Below are 20168 nucleotides of genomic sequence, written 5' to 3' on the forward strand. Positions count from 1 at the left end.
AGGCACTGAGGAACAATGCAGCAAGGGCAGTGATTAAGAGAGTGAGGTGGGAGCCTTGGGTTCAATTCTCCCCTCAGCCATGAACTCACTGTGTGGCCTTGAGGAAGCCACTTGGCAGATTACCTACCTTACAGGATTGCTGCAAAAATCACTAAGATAGCATGCATTGCTCATTTTAGGAATTCTATTCCCAGGGAAGAATTCAGCACTGCACTGTGTTGAAGTCCCTTAGCAGTGTACCAGTTGCACTAGCAGAACGGCATGCCTAAGAGAAAGGCAGGAAGCCGGCAACCCACTGCCATGTTGGCCCTTATAACTGACAACGTTGTGTGCCACAGGCAGATTGCAGCAGTCCTAATCCTTTCTGTTGCACAACTGGCCGCACAACCAGCTTCCGCCTTTACAGCTGTTGTGTTGGGTTTCATATTGCACAATCATCATTCTTATCGTTAGCACAACAGCCCTAGCTGAAGCCGGGCCCTAGAATTTGGAATTTTAATGCCACTTGTTTTATAACTGGATTTGTTAAGGGGAAACTTATGTGTACACCCTCGTGTTACCCAAATTGCACATGGGCTACCTGAACCCCACATCTGCAGTGGAAAATCTTCCTGCTTTTCAAAACACACACTTTCGTTCACTCTTTTGCCGCAAAGATCCCAGTGAGCATCAAATCTGAAGTCTAGAAGGAATTCCCCCTGCCCTGCTCAGGCTTTTCTGCTGCCTGTGGCGCACAATGTGGTTGATTATAAGGACCAACAAGGTGATGAGACGGTTTTGCCTAGGGGTAGGCAGCTGGGACTAGAAACTACCAGCAGAAACTGCTCGAAGGCTGGCACCCCCCGCAAACTTACGAGGGGGGAAATAAAGTTGGAGGGTTACTTCTGTGTGATAACTGCCCCAAACGTTATCCCCCAGCCAGGCGTGACCTTCGATTTGACTCTTGGCAAATGCAGCGCTAGAAAGGCACTCTGTTCCTATTCTGAGAGAAGAGATTAGTTGGGAACTGGGCAGCTGGGCCCCGCAGCTGGCAAAATCGCACCAGTGAGTGGCCCGTGCCAAGCCAATATACTATAGGAAGAGCGCATTCTTCCATTACCTCCATCAGGAGGGAAGCTTGCCAGGCGCGTATTGCTACGAAATGGCTTACTCTACGTACAAGGCTGAATGCAAACACACAGCTTGGAATGCAGGGTTGCTGTTCCAAGTGGCATTCCCAAGTGTAGCATGAGAAGGGAGGGCGAGGGCGAGGTGGGGGGGGGGAGAGCTAAGGGCTCTGGTTATTTCCGTAAGAGCCCTTTATGTGTGTGTGTGTGTGTGTGTGTGTGTGTGTGTGTGTGTGTGTGTGTCTGGCGAGGGAGATCCTGCCAGCTACTTCCACGTACGTTGCGAAATTACGATAGAGATGTCAAGGGAATGCTGATAATAATAATAATAAAAATGTTAAAAAAAAATGCACAAAACCTCCAGATAGAAACTCATTGTGCAGATTGAACCATTTCGGTTTACAATATTGGTATTAAAGATGAAGTAAAGCTGTTCAAGCCAGATATGCCAGAGTTGTCCTCTAGAGGATGGAAGAGGGAAATTAACCCATATGTGAAGCGGGCTGGAGTCAAGAGGCATTCTTCCTGAAATAATGTTAACACTTTCTACTCCATTTCCCATCTTTTCAGCTGTGTAGCTGTTTTCAGAGGTGTCGTGAGACATTTTTGTTAGATTCACCTTGAATGGTGTGTGTGTGTGTGTGTGTGTGTGTGTGTGTGTGTGTGTGTGTGCATGGGCAATGTTTTATGTGTCAGACAGGCCATTTTTATACGTGTTTCTATGCATTTTTACTTCTCTGGGGCCTCACATCCACTCCCATTCTACCAAGATGGATTTGCTAACTGCGCGATAACGCACTCTAAAGTTGCACTGCATGCCAAGACCTTGCCTTTTACATGCTTAGCTGGTTAGCGAATTCTATCGGGCTCATAGCTGTCAAGTTTCCCCTTTTCTCGCGAGGAAGCCTATTCAGCATAAGGGAATTTCCCTTAAAAAAAAGGGGAGAACTTGACAGCTATGAGCTGGCTTAGGAACACTGAAAAGGACTTGCACAAATGTAGAACACCTAAATGTGAAAAGGGGTGCTTTCTGAACTGGGCAGAAACGTATAGGCCCTACGACAGTAAGAAGAGCACAGAGAGACACTAAAAATGCATTTCAAGTTTGGTGACACTTCTTCCAGACAGAGATGGACCGATCAGTCTATTTCCATTTTAGATCAGTTCTACATGGACTCAACCACAGGTCCATTCCACACTGTCATCGCCGTCACACCCACCCACCGATTTTTTTTAAAAAATGAAAAATCCAAATTTAAATTATTTGCCTTTTGTATGCATTTTGTAAGCATTAACCCCATAAAATATTTCTGTACGCCTTTCAAAGCATTTATCCTAAGATATGGATTTTTACATGCACTTCCTGACAAAATATGTATGTTTGTGCACATTTGTTTCTACTGAAAGTGCATCAGGAAACACACATAGAGATGCGCATAATCTGAGTGACAGCTGCGTTCTGCAAATTAGGTCAGTTTGCCATAAAATCTGGTCTGAACAAAGCTCTCCTCCGTCCTACTTCGGAGCAACAGCAAAAATGAGGCAAATCCAAGCTGAGTCGGTTGTCATGAAGGCTCTGTTATTTTATACTTATTATTTTTGTAGTCGAAATAATGTGATGTGTTTATACAGTAAAGATATTCTTCTCTCACAATCTGAACCAGGATTTCTAATTTAAAATTAGTAGGTTTCCTCTGTGGAAAGAGCTCACATTTCCCAAGTTCCAAAGAATGCTTTTTGCAGTTCTTAAGAGGCAGGTGTGGGTTAGCGAGGACAAAGAGAGAACTTAACCACAAGTCCCTGTTCGGGCAACATGCTAAGCCAAACTTTGCCTTAGCGCAGGGTGGCAGTAAAGAGGACCAGGGAGGAGGAAAGAGGCTGTGAGCGCCTCTCCAAGTGCCCTACACCAGGCATGTCAAACCTGCGGCCCTCCAGATGTTTTGGCCTACAACTCCCATGATCCCTAGCTAGCAGGACCAGTGGTTGGGGAAGATGGGAATTGTAGTTCAAAACATCTGGAGGGCCGCAGGTTTGACATGCCTGCCCTACACATTCACATGGCCTCACTAACCCACAAAGCGGTTTACCAAGTTGTGTGAATCAGCCTATATGGCTAACAATAACCTAAAACTAATATTAGAAAATGGTATGATGGGGAAAACTAAACCTAGGCAAATAACCAGCTGACCTGGCCTTGGTAACTGTGCCATTTGAACTATGAAGTTTTAATTAGTTGCTTTTCATTGATTTATACTTAAATCTATGTCACACCACGCTTGTCATATTGTATCTGTCTCCGTTTCAGTTTTGTGATGCCCTCTGGTTTTTTTGCTGCATTGTGCATATCCCTCCATTATATTGTTCTACACTGTGATGGCCTATGGTTTTAAGCAATACATTTGAACAGATAGGTTTTTAAAAAAGATTTCACAATTGTCTTGCCATCGATGTGTTCAGCGGGTTATGGATAAGTTCGACTTAGAATCATAGAATCATAGAGTTGCAAGAGACCACAAGGGCCATCCAGTCCAACCCCCTGCCAAGCAGGAAACACCATCAAAGCATTCCTGACATATGTCTGTCAAGCCGCCGCTTAAAGACCTCTAAAGAAGGAGACTCCGCCACACTCCTTGGCAGCAAGTTCCACTGCCGAACAGCTCTTACTGTCAGGAAGTTCTTCCTAATGTTTAGGTGGAATCTTCTTTCTTGTAGCTTGAATCCATTGCTCCGTGTCCGCTTCTCTGGAGCAGCAGAAAACAACCTTTCACCCTCCTCCATATGACATCCTTTTATATATTTGAACATGGCTATCATATCACGCCTTAACCTTCTCTTCTCCAGGCTAAACGTACCCAGCTTCCTAAGCCGTTCCTCATAAGGCATCGTTTCCAGGCCTTTGACCATTTTGGTTGGCCTCTTCTGGACACGTTCTAGCTTGTCAGTATCCTTCTTGAACTGTGGTGCCCAGAACTGGACACAGTACTCCAGGTGAGGTCTTAATGTGAGTGTCTCTTTAGGAGAGCCTCAAAACTTGACAAACAGATTGGGCCAATAAATTGTTTTCAGTGCCCCTATGAGGCTTCCTCCCTACACATTTTTGAGCTGATGCTCCTTTTCCTTCCCCGAATATACGTAACAGCCAGCCTGGTGGTAGCTGATGAACAGAACCTGCTCTCAGATCCCCCCTCTCAGACGTGAAACTTACAAGTTGGCCTTGAGGATATCACTCTCTCTTGCCCAAAGTTGCCCCTCAAAGCTGCGATAACAAAATTGTATAGCCCTAGTAGACAAGCCCCTTGCCACAAGAAGGTATGGCCGTTCTCTTCCATCACACACTGCAGGGCATGCAGACAAATACAGGGACACTTAAGAAGCTGCAAATTGCCAGATCAGTCTCTCTGTCCATCTCCACGTGAGCAGTCGCCACCCAGGGAGAGTATTGGAGAACATGACTGCTGGAAACCGCTGTCCAAGAGTCCCCCGGAAATTTACATCCGGGTCCTGCCCTCGTGAACAGAGTGCAGATCCTTGCCCCTATCAACGGTTATCCATTTTAATCACTTTCATTTTCCATCAATGTCAGCAGTTACTAGCCTCCACAGTTGAAGGAAGCAATGCTTCTGTCAGCTGCTGGAAACCACAGGAGGGGACAGGGCTCTTCTGCTCGGGTCCTGCTTGCGGGTTTCTGACGGACATCTGATTTGCCACTGTGAGAACAGGATGCTGGACTAGATGGGCCCTTGGCCTGATCCAACAGGCGCTTTTTATGTTCTTATCTAGGTTTCCTTTCAGGTACTTTGCACCTTCCCTGTACGGCTGGGCTCTCCCAAGATGTCTCTGCACTGCCCATTGCCGCTGCTGCACATACAGACCTCAGCTCTCCCTCCATCCCGCTTATCCTCCCGGCTCCTCGCTCACTGGGTCTTATTCTCTCGTCTCAATTTCCCCGTCTCCCTAATTTAGCTCTCTAGTTTAAAGTCTTATTAGTGTTGCATTAGAAGCACGAAGACTCGTGCTGTCATAACAAAGAGACAGAGAGCTTGTAGGCCCACTTTGCAAAGGGATTAAGTGGGAAGCAAGGCACCTTGCTGCATACTAATGATGCTTAAATAATGCTACTCTAGCACCCTCGTGGCTGGGTTAACAGTATGCAGGCTTCACAATAAGCAAGGGATGCAATTTGTGTGCTCGTTATGAGTTAAGATAATGGGAAAATGTACAATCCAGCCAAACAAGTTTGCCATAAACAATAGTGTGCTGGAGACGATAGCCCTTCTCTCCCTTTGTTTCGTTTCTATTTGTCTCCCCCTTCCCTCTCCCAATACCTTTATTTCTGTGATGGCATTAAGTGACCCCCTATTTCATGTGCCTCTCTGATTCCAGTTAAAGAAACAATGCTGCAAGGATGTTTCACACCAATATTTTGAGAGCTTCTTTTCATTCTCCTGCAGATACAATGCCACGTGTGGGTTAATTATGATGCGTCAAGGTTAGTAGGTTTTAAATCTTGCCCCCCCCCCCAAAAAAAAATCTGTGTTTGCTAAGAAAACCAGTAATTTCCTCTGCATTTCCATTTGGAGTGAGTGCGTCTGTGATATTGTGTGGATGTGGTATCAGCGGTAATTTTCAAAATAAGGTAAGCACACCAGTTTTGGGGAGAACCGGCTTCTTGAACCAAGGCTGCAGAATTTCCCCCCTCTGTGCCATTTTCTACCTTCTATAAATCAAAACCAGTCACTATAATCTCAAGCGTGATGGTAAAATAAACACAAGTGATGAAAGCGGAACTGGTAGATCCAGATTCAAAATTCCACCTCAGCCCTGGCCATGTCAATGAGCATGAACCACCTCGGAGGGTTGTTGTGTGGACCAAAACAATAAGGACGGAAAGTAATGTTTCGTTGAGGCTTTTAATACATAAAAAGAACTGAAAAGGGTTACTGATACAGGCAGCTGAGGTATTCAAGTCACTGAGGGGAAGAGCCGTAGCTCAGTGGTTGAGCATTTGCTTTGCAAACACGAGGCCCCGGGTTCAATCCCCAACATCTCCAGGCAGGGCTGAAAATGTCTCCTGTGAAACCCTGGAAGGTTGCTGCCAGTCAGTGCATACAATACTGGCCTAGACAGACCAATTGGTGGACTATGTATAAGGCTATATTCCTATTTTCCTAAGGTGCAAGCAGGTAGCCGTGTCGGTCTGACACAGTTGAAATAAATAAATAAATAAATTGTCCAGTAGCACCTTAGAGACCAACTAAGTTTGTTCTGGGTATAAGCCAGGCATGGCCATACTTGACCCTCCAGCTGTTTTGGGACTACAGTTCCCATCATCCCTGACCACTCGTCCTGTTAGCTAGGAATGGTGGGAGTTGTAGTCCCAAAACAGATGGAGGGCCAAGTTTGGCCATGCCTGGTGTAAGCTTTCGTGTGCATGCACACTGAAGTATCTGAAGAAGGTATCGTGAATGCATACAAAAGCTTATACCCAGAACAAACTTAGTTTGTTTCTAAGGTGCTACTGGAAAAAAAAAATTTTTTATATTCCTAAGGGTTGAGCAATGATTGACAGATGACACAGAAGGAAGCACGGAACACGCAGACTTGCAAAAAAAATAACCCTTTTCACCATGAACCACACTCTGCATGTACTCATTCTGTGTGGAGCTCTCAGAGGAGGAGTGGGGCTGAGAATATACGCAGAGGAACCTGCCTACAGATCTTTGACACTCTTCTTGCCTTCCTCTCCTGAAGGATAAACAAGAGAAGAAATAACAGATCTTGAGTTCGCCGTACACAGGCCTACCAGCTTAGCATCACTTCAGAGCGCCTCAGAGGATTAGTGGTCCTCGACACAAACAAACAAAACAAAACAAAAATCCCTGCATATTAAACACACATGCACCCACAAAACCTGGAATGCCACAAAAATGGTAGGCAGGAAACCTTCTTCTTGACAGGCTGGTTTTCTACAGGCAGGGAGTTTTGGACATGGCATCTCACTTCATTAATGTGAACCCTCATCTGCAGCCTGAAGAGGGGCAGCCCAGACACAGATCTGACATTTCTGCAAGAACTAGACCTTTGTGACACCAGCTTTCTCAGCGTTTAGGGGGTGTGGGGCGGGGACTCTCTGTTGCGGGCAAGGAAGGAAAAGCTGGCAAGGTAGGAGCTGAGGGTGATTACTTGGGTGTCCAGGGCAAACAACTACCGCAAAGTAAAAAGTCGCTGCTGTTACTAGAAACTGCGCCTCTGCAATGGTCAAGCAGAGAGTGCAAACACTGAATGGTCCAAAAGACACACTGACTTTTTTCCCCAACCTCCAGTTCGATGAGGACAACAATCCGCTGGGCTGTTCTTCACGGGCTGTGCTCCACACGAGCTTCTGCTGCAGCAAGGCACTGTGGTCCACCTCCTGACTAGGGCCGATATTCGAAAGTGACTCATTGAGGAATTGCTCTCCATGGTAAACACAGGTGCAGTTTTTTTGCCCCTTTTAGTGATCAAACTGGCTTGGCGTCTTCAACATTGGCTCCCAGTACGTTTCCAAGCACAATTCAAAGTGTTGGTGCTGACCTTTAAAGCCCTAAATGGCCTCGGTCCAGTATACCTGAAGGAGTGTCTCCTCCCCCATCATTCTGCCCGGACACTGAGGTCCAGCACCGAGGGCCTTCTGGCGGTTCCCTCGTTGCGAGAAGCCAAGTTGCAGGGAACTAGGCAGAGGGCCTTCTCGGTGGTGGCGCCTGCCCTGTGGAACGCCCTCCCAACAGATGTCAAAGAGGAAAACAACTACCAGACTTTTAGAAGACATCTGAAGGCAGCCCTGTTCAGGGAGGCTTTTAATGTTTAATAGATTACTGTGTTTTATTTTTCTGTTGGAAGCCGCCCAGAGTGGCTGGGGAAACCCAGCCAGATGGGCGGGGTATAAATAAAAAATTATTATTATTATTATTAACCCTCTGATAAGAACCATCTGTCCCCTTAGGGATGGCTAGAGGTGCTGAAAGCACGGGCTCCTCTGGGACTCCAAGAGCTCCCTTGTGTCTTCCGTAAAGAAAATCTTTTGGACCTCAAAAAGACTTGATCTAAAAATGGCCAGGCCAAAATCATTAATGCCAACTGTACATATGCTCTTGAGTTTAACCACTAGAAACACAGGGAGGACAGAAAGATTGCAAAGGTGGAACTCCATTTCCAGGAGATCACCTCCCCCCCCCCCAGGTCCAAGGCTGTGCATTTTTAAGAATATTCTGAAGCCTCTTCCTATCAACAGGCAGGTCATAGTAAAGGTAAAGGGACGCCTGACCATTAGGTCCAGTTGCGGACAACTTTGAGGTTGCGGCGCTCATCTTGCGTTATTGGCCGAGGGAGCCGGCGGACAGCTTCCAGGTCATGTGGACGAAGCCGCTTCTGGCAAATCAGAGCAGCACATGGAAACGCCATTTACCTTCCCGCTGTAGCGGTACCTATTTATCTACTTGCACTTTGACGTGCTTTCAAACTGCTAGGTTGGCAGGAGCTGGGACCGAGCAACGGGAGCTCACCCCATTGCGGGGATTTGAACCGCTGACCTTCTGATCGACAAGCCCTAGGCTCTGTGGTTTAGCCTACAGCACCACCCGCGTCCCTAAACACTACTAAATGATTTATAGGGATGGGCTTCAAATATCTGCATTGTATTTTTAATTGAACTGAGATTGCACATTTTATCAACCAAAAAACTATAGTTGAATTAAAGTGATGTACAGTAAGATCACCAGCAGATGGCTGCAGCTACAGCTTTACTATATGTCTCTAGCAGTGGTGCAACACTATTATAAGGTACCGGAAGCAAATGTTCAAGGAATAACAGGAGCTGGATTTTTGCATAGGCCACAAGTTCTCCTTTTAAGTGACACAAGAAAGTACAGTATGTTAAAAACAACAACAATCCCAAGCCAATCACACAAAAAGAGAGTTTGTTTGGAATTTCTTAACTGCTGCCCAAATGATTATTGCAAAGAACTGGGGAAACAACAGCAATCAATTTGCTGAGGAATGGGGTAAGAATTTGGCATACTTTACGAACAAGAAAGCTTACGCTCTTACTCAGATACATTTAAGCAGGCAACGGCCCATAAATGCATTTTGAGGTGTGGGGAATGGCAAGCATTCATAGCTTTTTGCAATGAATAAGATCCTGGAAGAAGAATCTGATCACGTACATAATTTATGTTCTATTATTTACAAATCCAGAGAGAAATTGGGTGTTTTGGTATATATCTGTGAGAGTGTTATTAATTGCAATACTCAGTATACAGTGGTAGGTTGGGTTAAGTACTTAATTGGTTCCAGAAGTCCGTACTTAACCTGAAGCGTACTTAACCTGAAGCGTACTTAACCTGAAGTGAACTTTCCCATTGAAAGTAATGTTGTTGTTGTTTAGTCGTTTAGTCGTGTCCGACTCTTCGTGACCCCATGGACCATAGCACGCCAGGCACTCCTGTCTTGCACTGCCTCCCGCAATTTGGTCAAACTCATGTTCGTAGCTTCGAGAACACTGTCCAACCATCTTGTCCTCTGTCGTCCCCTTCTCCTAGTGCCCTCAATCTTTCCCAACATCAGGGTCTTTTCAAAGGATTCTTCTCTTCTCATGAGGTGGCCAAAGTATTGGAGCCTCAGCTTCACGATCTGTCCTTCCAGATCTGGTTTTCCCCATTCTATTGTTTTCCTCTATTTCTTTGCATTGCTCATTTAAGAAGACCCTCTTGTCTCTCCTTGCTGCTTTTTGGAAATCTGCATTCAGTTTCCTGTATCTTTCCCTATCTCCCTTGCATTTTGCTTGCCTCCTCTCCTCCGCTATTTGTAAGGCCTCGTTGGACAGCCATTTTGCTTTCTTGCATTTTCTTTTCCTTGGGATGGTTTTCGTTGCTGCCTCCTGTATAATGTTACGAGCCTCCATCCATAGTTCTTCAGGCACTCTGTCCACCAAATCTAAATCCTTAAACCTGTTCCTCACTTCCACTGTGTATTCATAAGGGATTTGATTCAGATTGTATCTTACTGGCCCAGTGGTTTTTCCTACTTTCTTCAGTTTAAGCTGGAATTTTGCTATAAGAAGCTGATGATCTGAGTTACAGTCAGCTCCAGGTCTTGTTTTTGCTGACTGTATAGAGCTTCTCCATCTTTGGCTGCAGAGAATATAATCAATCTGATTTCGATGCTGCCCATTTGGTGATATCCATGTGTAGAGTCGTCTCTTGTGTTGTTGGAAGAGAGTGTTTGTGATGACCAGCTTGTTCTCTTGACAGAACTCTATTAGCCTTTGCCCTGCTTCATTTTGAACTCCCAGGCCAAACTTGCCAGTTGTTCCTTTTATCTCTTGATTCCCTACTTTAGCATTCCAATCCCCTGTAATGAGAAGAACATCCTTCTTTGGTGTTATTTCTAGAAGGTGTTGTAGGTCTTCATAGAATTGGTCAATTTCACTTTCTTCAGCACCGGTAGTTGGTGCATAAACTTGGATTACTGTGATGTTAAAAGGTCTGCCTTGGATTCGTATCGAGATCATTCTGTCATTTTTGAGATTGCATCCCATTACAGCTTTTGCCACTCTTTTGTTGACTATGAGGGCCACTCCATTTCTACTACGGGATTCTTGCCCACAGTAGTAGATATGATAGTCACCCGAACTGAATTCGCCCATTCCCTTCCATTTTAGTTCACTGATGCCCAGGATGTCGATATTTATTCTTGTCATCTCATTTTTGACCACATCCAGCTTACCTCCATTCATGGTTCTTACATTCCAGGTTCCTATGCAATATTTTTCTTTACAGCATCGGACTTTCCTTTCGCTTCCAGGCATATCCGCAACTGAGCGTCCTTTTGGCTTTGGCCCAGCCGCTTCATCAGCTCTGAATCTACTTGTACTTGTCCTCTGCTCTTCCTCAGTAGCATGTTGGACGCCTTCCGACCTGAGGGGCTCATCTTCCAGCGTCATAACTTTTATATGCCTGTTGTCTTTGTCCATGGAGTTTTCTTGGCAGGGTTCTTGGAGTGGCTTGCCAGTTCCTTCTCCAGGTGGATCACATTTAGTCAAAACTCTCCACTATGACCTGTCCATCTTGGGTGGTCCTGCATGGCATAGCTCATAGCTTCTCTGAGTTATTCAAGCCCCTTCGCCACGACAAGGCATTGATCCATGAAGGGTATTGAAAGTAATAGAAAGTGGATTAATCCGTTCCAGACGGGTCCGCAGAGTACTTAAATTGAAAGTACTCAACCTGAAGCGTACTTAACCCAAAGTATGAGTGTAATTGGTTCTGGAGGTCCGTACTTAACCTGAAGCAAACTTTCCTATTGAAAGTCATGGAAAGTGGATTAATCCGTTCCAGACGGGTCCGCGGAGTACTTAAATTGAAAGTACTCAACCTGAAGCGTACTTAACCTGAGGTATGACTGTATATCATTACAATTAAGAACCCAAGGTGAAATTGCATGAAAGGAGAAACAACCGTTTTTCATTAACCACCATAAGGCTAGAATTTTAGGAAAATCTCACAGAAGTTATGAAGTGGGAGCCTGTGGACAAATGGCTTTGATTTCAGTACATAGTTGTTCACTTTGGTAAATCTACAGAAAGCGGGAGCTGGGCATTGATTTTTCCAGCATTGACGGGGATTTAGTTGAAAAACCCAGTTACTGGGCAACTCTGGTTTATTCATAGCTGCTGCAGCAAAATAAAGGAGCCGCTTCTTATTTCATTTAAACAACAATGACCAAGTATGTCTCTTGCTTACCCTGATCATCAACCCGTTTTTGGAGACTTGCACCTTGCGCTCTTCTTTTATCCTTGCGTGTGAACATCATGGGGGTGTGGGAGGATAACATAAAAGCAAAGACACTGGCAGTGATCTGGGTGTTTGGGTGATGTGGGTGTCCAGCTGACTTCAAGCAAAAGTTGCTCCATTTACAATGATGTTTCAAGGCACCGTTAATGCTTTGATGAATCACACCAAAGAGAACTCAAATAATTCCTAGGCATCGGGCAGAGAGTTTAACATGCAGGAGGGCAAGCGCTAGAAAGCCCAGGAAAGAGGACGAGGCAGACAATGGAGACATATAGCTTTAAAGAAGCAAAGATTAAGATTTCTTTTCCAAACTTGCTGGCTGGGCTCTTTTCTACGGGCCACGTTTCAAATGCCTCCAAATAGCTCCCTCAATCTGCCAGTGTTGGATGTGATTCTTCTCTTTCCGTTGCCAAGAACGTGGTCGGTCCTTGCAACTCTGGGATTCCCTGAGCAACGAGGCCACGTCAGTAATGAGCACGGAGCCTGCGGTTCACGTTGCGGTCGCACGCTGCAAATGAGAAGTTTCATGAGAGGTTGAGGCACCTTTCGTGGTGGCCAATCGTGGACACCCTGCTCGTGTCAACCGCCTTCCCGTCATTCCATGGGGGGCAGCTAGCTACCAAACGCACCATCCGATTTGCCAGCACAAACTGCGCCAAAAACACTCTCCCCTCGCGTTGTGTGGTTGGTTCTGCTCCTGGCAAGCAAGCGAGATGCTAACCAACAGTTGGAAGAAGCCATGAGCTTTTGGCGGGGTGGGCAGAAGCAGGTACCATGATCATAAAGCAAAGTAGGCCCCATCCACGTACAGAGGTCCTCTAAGGTAATTATGCTACAGCTGGGTCTCCATTCCCTGGTGCACATAGTCTGCAGCATACTTGGACTAATGCTTAATGCAGCTCTTATCATTTGCTGTGTGCTCAAGGGAAATGGGAGCTGAACTCCCAATCATTCATCATTCTAGAGAGTGCCTCATTAAACTAAACAATCCAATAAAAAACAAAGTCAGATAAGATATAGCTAAAGTTCTTCAGAATCAGTTTATCTCTTAGTAGATTTTATTGTGGAGAGGAGGATTGAGGACGGATTTGCTAGTCTCCCGGGGCCCGAATTTGGAAGGTGAGGAAAAATACACTGCAGAGAGAATCAAATGTATTATTTCAAGCTAGAAAAGTTGGATTCTTTGAGGGCTGTTTAAGATTGGCCTGCATATCATGGACCCAGGATTCTTCCAACTGACTTGTTCAGAAGTAACTATGCGCATCTGCAGTGACAGGGAAGGGGTGCAGAATCTGACCCCTGAGCAAGGTATGCCGATGACTAAAATGGCTAAGGTCTGATGCTTCCAAAAATGGCCTTTCCCCAGAAATTTTGGAAATACTTAACCAATTTAAAATTGCATTGACTTCTGATGAAGAAAGGGTTTCTACTGGAGAGTGATCCCTACTTGCACTCTCAGAAGAGGCCTATTTTTTATTTTATTTTTAATCCATCTAGAGGGTTGATATGGGGAGAGGTAGGGATGAACACATAGATGGGACAATGCTTCGGAAAGAAAGGAAGGAAGGAAGAAATCTTTGTAATGAGGTCATGTTTTTCAAAACTACGGGATGTTTGTTTTCCTGGGATCCTTGGTATGGAAAGATCTGTACATGAAACATTACCCACACAAAATCCTAAACCATTAGGCATGTGATAATGTTCCTACTGCAGCAAAGCTCTTTGCATTGCTTCATATTAGGATCATAAGAAGAGCGCTGCTGGATTAGAATAAAAGGGCCAAACAGATCCCTATATTGAGATGTGTGTCTGCTCACAACTGCAGCAATCGGTGTTATGGTTGTGGTTCCAGGGGCTGGGCTGGAGAGAAATAAGTATCAGGTTTTCATGATGCTATTGCAACATTAGCGTCATCACGGGCATACGCACTGTGGCTCCCAAGCCTATCGGCCAGAGCAGTTCCAAACTCACAGGCTGAAGAAGTCGACTGCCCTGAAACAAACCATCTCATTTTTTTAAAAAAGAGTCACATTAGCTAGGTGTTATATTTCTTGGCATCGCTAATACAGCTATGAATTTATAACATGACTCTGGGCATGTGCAAAGTGTTTCCCCCCCCTCCCTGCTTAGCAGAGCTGGAAAAAGCTGAAGCAGTTGCACGCTTGCATGCTGGTGTTTAGGAGTCTGAAACATTTATTTTTAAACAGAATGTGTGAGAGACGGAGGGAGGCAGAGAGAGAGAGAGAGAGAGAGAGAGAGAGAGAGAGAGAGAGAGAGAGAGAGGCACGGATCAAAGGAGAACCGAGTTTAAAATTAAATCTGGTCCAGGTGCAGAATGGCCCTCTCGGTCGCTCAATTGTCATAGCAATTCTGATGACAGCTGTGCTGTAAATGGAAGTTAATTATAATATCTGAGGCCTGTCATCTGCATTTCCGCCGTTTGAACTGGCAGGAGGAAAGGCCCCCACGTGCAACTGCATCTGAATCCTAAGCAGTTCAAAAGGAAACGCAGCGAGACATTAAACAAAAGGAGCCCGCCGCTCGCACTTCCCAGCTTGACGACTGTCCTTTGGCGACACCCATACTTGAGGGTCAAGATAATGGCATTGACCGGCAGGGGACCAGGGTGGGTGGGGAGGGGAGGGGGCTCTCAACAGCGCAAGCCGGGCAGGGTGCGCAGCTGGCCATTCAAGTGACCTCTTGGGTGCTGCCCTTCTTTGACATTGCCTGTTAATGCGTCCTGGGCTAAGGGTTGGTCGGAAACAATGGCAGGCAGGCACCCTGCACAGGCAACCCTTGACATGGCAGGCCTTTTCTTCCTGCTTTTGAGGATGCAGCCAATGGGCACGTTCCCTAGGCTGGGTACCATGGCAACCATACTGCAGCTCAGTAGCACATTCGAGGCATCACGTGCAAGAAGATGAATGTGCTGGACGGAAAGGGGGGGGGAAGCAAGGAGGCGAGGAAGGAGGCCAAGAGGCAGATGATTGCGCTCAGAATTATACATTCCCACCAGGGGGAGCGAGTCCTTTTTAAAGTGCAAAGCTGGCCCGTTTCCGTTTTTTAAAGGTCCCAGGCCATCACCACTGTACACACCACATATATAACACACCATATATATATATATCACATTATATTGCATGTTGTATTTTATATATATGTTAGGGTTGCCATATTTCAAAAACGGAAATCAGGACACAAAAGTTGAAGTTTTGGCCAAGTTGTTGTGGCCAAAGTTGTTGATCCCAGACGTTGTATATGTGTGTACACATGTATATACACACAGAGACACGTGTCTGCATTCTTCTCCATTACAGACCTGAAGCAATGATTGTTGTTTTAAAACCAAATGCAACTCTGACCCAATGTTTTGGGAAGATGGGGAAGAACGCCATCCTGCCCAGAGAATCTATTTTCTCTCTCTCTCGCGATTTGCACAGAAATTAATGATACATGAACCCCAAATTCATTGCACCGGAATCCCAAAGAAAAGACCCCCTGAAACGCCTGTACAATGGAACAAATCTACATTTAACTACCCATCCTCCAAAGTTATCACTCAGACTTTCATCATTTATGTAAGTGGTGATGCGGGGAGTTTAAAATTTAAAAAATCATTGATACTGGAGTTGCACCAGTCATCGCTGCTCAAATATGAACAGTTGCTATCTGTACACCAAAAATGGTAATCATTGCTGCCAGACCTCAGGCAGTTTCATTTGCACCAGGCCTGACTAGTGCTTAGTTCCGGGACCTGCAGTCTGGACAGGGCGCACACCTGGAACATGTAATATACTAATGAAGAAGCAGTTCCCTTGACCATGTGTGTAGTCAGCCTGGTGGGCAAGGAGATGGGCCTTTCAGGATGGTGTGTGTGGGTTTCAGGTAACCTTCCATACTTTATACTTGTGAATAAGGCACTGCAACAGGGATATACTTATATCCCATTCTTCAGCTAAACCTATCTAGAGAAATGAGTAATCAACTCATCACAATTAAAACACTCTACCTGTCTTGAACAAACCAATAAATTGAAGAAACTAAGAAACAAACCTATATTTGCAAAGCAGGTGTTAGATCCTACTAGCACCACAGAACACATTCCACCTTTTTATTTGCAGTACCATGAACATTTATATTCCGCTTTCCCCTCTACACTCCAAGCTTTGTATAATGCCGGTAATCCTTTCAACTCTGTAAGGGAAGCCAATATTATTGTGTCAGAACTTGGGTGGATAGAGGCTGAGGGTGAGCAGTAATGACTGGGTTGCTGGTGCCTAGGTGAGCTATGCTATCTGACTGTATCTTTAGCTGTATCTTTAGCTTCAGGCCCAACAATCACCATTCACGAAAGGCTGGTTAATTTGAGTTTCGAGGGAAATCCTTGAAGCTGAAGATGCCCAGCAATCTGAGAGATTTTTTAAAACCCTGAAAGTATTTTCCCAGGAGCTGTCTACAGAGTACACTTATTTTTCACTAAAGAATAAATCCCCAAGATTTTAGTCAACTAACTCAGTGGTTCCCTATCAGGGGTCCGGGGACCCCTGGGGGTCCATGGAATGCACCCAGAAGGTCCACGGCCCCATCCCTTGACTCCCCTGCTTGCAACTATATTTTTGTCATTTTCACATTGTAATATCACAGTTTTTATGGTCTGTTTTAGCGCTGTGCAATTTTTCAATATACCGTCGTACCTTGGTTCTCAAATGGAATCCATTCTGGAAGTCCATTCGACTTCCAAAAACGTTCGAAAACCAAGGCGCTGCTTCCGATTGGCTGCAGGAGTTTCCTGCACTCAACTGGAAGCCGTGGAAGCCACGTCGGACGTTCGGCTTCTAAAAAAAACTTTGCAAACCGGAACACTTACTTCCAGGTTTGGGGCGTTCGGGAGCCAAAACGTTCGAGTCACAAGGCGTTCGAGAACCAAGGTACGACTGTAGTGGTGATAACACTGCGATAACTGTTTGCAGTTACATATGCAGCAATGTATGGGACCCAGGTGGCGCTGTGGTTAAACCACTGAGCCTAGAGCTTGCTGATCAGAAGGTTGGCGGTTCGAATCCCTGTGATGGGGTGAGCTCCCGTTGCTTGGTCCCAGCTCCTGCCAACCTAGCAGTTCGAAAGCACGTCAAAATGCAAGTAGATAAATAGGAACTGCTACAGTGGGAAGGTAAACGGCATTTCCATGTGCTGCTCTGGTTTGCCAGAAGCGGCTTTGTCATGCTGGCCACGTGACCTGGAAGCTATACGCCGGCTCCCTCGGCCAATAATGCGAGATGAGCGCGCAACCCCAGAGTCGGTCACGACTGGACCTAATGGTCAGGGGTGCCTTTACCTTTACCTTTTATGCAGCAATGTATCGCTCCTCGCATGAGGCAAAACAGGGCAGTCGATTTCCAGGCACTGCCGATATTGCACAATGATCTCAGCTGATAACGCTGCTCATCTGAGACCAGGGCAGCTGATCGCTCTCACTTCAAGGCACCGTAGCACTACTCTCCCCTGGCACCAAGGCAGAGCAGCTTTTCTCAGTCATCAGGAAAGAAGAAGCCACAGTGGACATGCATTTTTGCTGGCTGCCACCGCTGGCTGCCCCGCTGACAGCAGCTTGATGTGCCCCCCATCCCCTCCCACTCAAGCCATGTGGCAGAGGTGACTCCGCGTCCTCTCCTCCCCGCACCCATCCAATCTCTGTGACTGCTCCTTCCCTCATCCCCACGCCTGATCTCCAATTTCAGACATCGCGACATATCAGAATATTGCGGCGTTTAGCTGCTGATATATCACGATGTTGAAAACCAGACTATCACTCAGTCCTAGTCTGTTTTTTAGTATACCTAAAATCCTTTGCTTATTAGGGGCTACACCACATTTTGTTCAAAAATTTGCTTTGCAGAGGTAACTACCATAGAGTTATCAAAATTTTCAAAAGTAAAGGGGACCGTTGCTTGGCTTTTGAGAAGTACGGGGTCCTCGGTAATTAGCTAATTGGGAACCACTGAACTAACTGATTGATGGACATAAATTCCTCCAGGCAACTGCTTTCTCCCCTTGAAGATAGAGAAAGAACCCAATAGCCAAATAAACATGACCAAAAATGTTTCCAAACATTTATACATATGCCCTTCAATCTCAGTCACTATTAATGTGACAAACATAGTGTACAGGCTTCATCACCAACCTCTCTACAAGTTCAATTCCCTGTGCTGGATTTGTGAGTAAAACTAATGAGCAGCCGAGCTTTTGTAAAAAGTGTACAGGTGTTTTCTACTTGGTTCCGGGGACCTCCCTGCTTTCCAAGAGACAACAAAAGGGGATACATTATAGGCCGCATCAGATGGCAGGAGGGGTATGTGCTAGGCTGCAAAAATTGTGATAAAAGGGTTGGGAGGAGGCGTTAAAACATATTAAAGATTTCCACAGAAACTCAGATACAGCAGTGGATACATTTGGGCAACAGACAAAAACTCCCGAAGTTTGAGCGACCTAGACCCACGTGCACATCCAGTTTTTAACTAGGCTCCTTTTGGGGTAATTCCCAGTGCTGAGCTGCTTTTTGCAGAGCAAGGTTTAAAAAGCAATTTGTTGTTTTCTGCTGGGAGGCCCTTGAAAAAGTATGGCGTGCCTGTGCTCTTCCTCTGCTGGTTCCTGTGGATTAATTCTTGATGTTGCTTGAGTGTGCCAGTTTCGGTAGTGTTTGACTTTGGTACTCAGAACCACCCCTACCCTACAGGACTCACAACTTTCCAGCTGCCCTACATTTTTAAAACACATCTGCTGGCAAGTTGATCTCCAGCTGTAACTCTGCGTTCCTGCCTTCTCTTGCTCTGGACTAGTTACAGGTAGGTAGCCGTGTTGGTCTGACGTAGTCGGGGGGGGGGGAATTCCTTCCAGTAGCACCTTAGAGATCACGAAAGCTCATACCTATGACAAACTTAGTTGCTCTCTAAGGTTATTTATTTTTTGCTCTGGTTTTTGCTCCTTTGACCAAATTCTGCACTCTGTGGGGCCTTGATCCTGTAAGAAGCATTGGCTCTCGCTAATACACAATAGCCTATGTAGGGGAAGAGGGCACATTCTGATGTGGCTACTGAGGAAAAGGCAGCTTCAGCCAATATACCGTAGGAAAGAGCAAACATGAGCCGCTTCATTTGACTGCGCTGCAGTCATGTCTCAAGGCCACCAGAGGGCAATGAAATAAACCAGGTTCTCCCGTGGTCATAATTCTGAATTTCAACATCTTGCAGCAGGCAAGTCAATTACAGCAGCTTTCCCCTTTGCTGCAATAAAATGCCATTGAATAATGTGGATGTTTATTTGCTGTGGCAGTTGATACTTAACACCAATTTGCACATTTGGAAGAGATAATGACAAGTTTGGAGGGGCACGGGAGGGGGAATGGGGAGAGAAATGATGACACAAGATATAATTAAACAATTGAAATAGTAAGAAATGATTACACCAACACAGAAACAGGGCAGGTGATGCCCGACAGTTGCACAGAGAGATAAATGGGCTATTTAGCATAAGCAACAACTGGAGAGTCAAATATATTAATGCCATTAATGCGGATTCCAGGCAAATATGTTTTAGAACACACCATGCAAGCGTCCAGAGCCATGAAGTGTGATCCACAGATATTCCTGGCACACCACCACATGTGCCAGAGCCAGCTAAGGACCTAGCCTATCCGAGACATCCCTTGGGCTAAGAGACTATAGGGCTCTGCACCCAATTGACATGTGCCTTCTGTAACTGGTCAGAGTAGAGGCAACAGAGCCGTGCTGAGAAACAGGTGACCCTGGATGGGGTCTGCTGCAATGGATCTTACAATTCTATCGGTGGATGGAGCAGATCAGAAGGCTTTCTAGCAGTCAATGATTACTTGAACAACCCTGGCCTACCATAGGGACGGAGGGGAATTTTGTTCGATCTGCATGTTCAAGCAAACTAACCTAATTCACACCTTCCAGACTAACACACAGACTGGAATGTAATTGTCTTTGGATTTTGCCCTTCTCCAAATGTTATGATACGGATTTTAGCTCTAAAAGGTACCCAAATGCATTAAAAGAAATACACCCCGTCATGTTAAACTATGTTTAGAAATGAAAGCATTGAACTAAAATAGTCCTTAATCAAAATGTTGTGATAACATATATATTCAAGTAACGTCTAAATACAAACTTGCATACTTAAAAAGAAAGGAAAAAAGCAGAATGAAAAAGCGTGT

The 20168-nt window shown here is 45.5% G+C and overlaps 1 protein-coding gene across 3 annotated transcripts in view; it reads right to left on the bottom strand.

The window, feature by feature from the left end:
• Positions 1 to 20168, bottom strand: part of MSRA (methionine sulfoxide reductase A) — a 180359-nt gene that overhangs the window by 38752 nt on the left and 121439 nt on the right. The gene's annotated exons all lie outside the window — the stretch shown is intronic.

This window comes from Zootoca vivipara, chromosome 3 (assembly GCF_963506605.1).
Source record: "Zootoca vivipara chromosome 3, rZooViv1.1, whole genome shotgun sequence".
Taxonomy (NCBI): domain Eukaryota; kingdom Metazoa; phylum Chordata; class Lepidosauria; order Squamata; family Lacertidae; genus Zootoca; species Zootoca vivipara.